The 246-nt window shown below is 66.7% G+C and overlaps 1 protein-coding gene across 1 annotated transcript in view; it reads left to right on the forward strand.

Moving 5' to 3' along the window:
• KDM8 (lysine demethylase 8) overlaps nucleotides 1-246 on the forward strand; it is an 8,301-nt gene that overhangs the window by 189 nt on the left and 7,866 nt on the right. The window lies entirely within an intron of this gene.

The raw sequence follows: 246 nt of genomic DNA on the forward strand, positions 1-246 counted from the left end.
CCCCCGGCCCTCCCCGCCTGCGCTCCGCTGTCCCGCGACCGGGACTGAGAGGCTTCCAAAGCGCAGGGAGCCACCTCCTCACGCCGGTCCCGGGTGAACGCCCGGAGAAGACACCGTGACCTTCACCGGGCCTATGCGCTCCCCTTTACTGCGAACGGCAGCGTCGATCACAGCCACGCAATTCCAGAGGACCCGCTGGTCAAGCGCACAAGTAACAACGTCCAGACCGAGCTTCGGCGATACGAG

Source organism: Corvus brachyrhynchos, unplaced genomic scaffold (genome assembly GCF_000691975.1).
Source record: "Corvus brachyrhynchos isolate BGI_N302 unplaced genomic scaffold, ASM69197v1 scaffold5, whole genome shotgun sequence".
Classification (NCBI taxonomy): Eukaryota; Metazoa; Chordata; class Aves; order Passeriformes; family Corvidae; genus Corvus; species Corvus brachyrhynchos.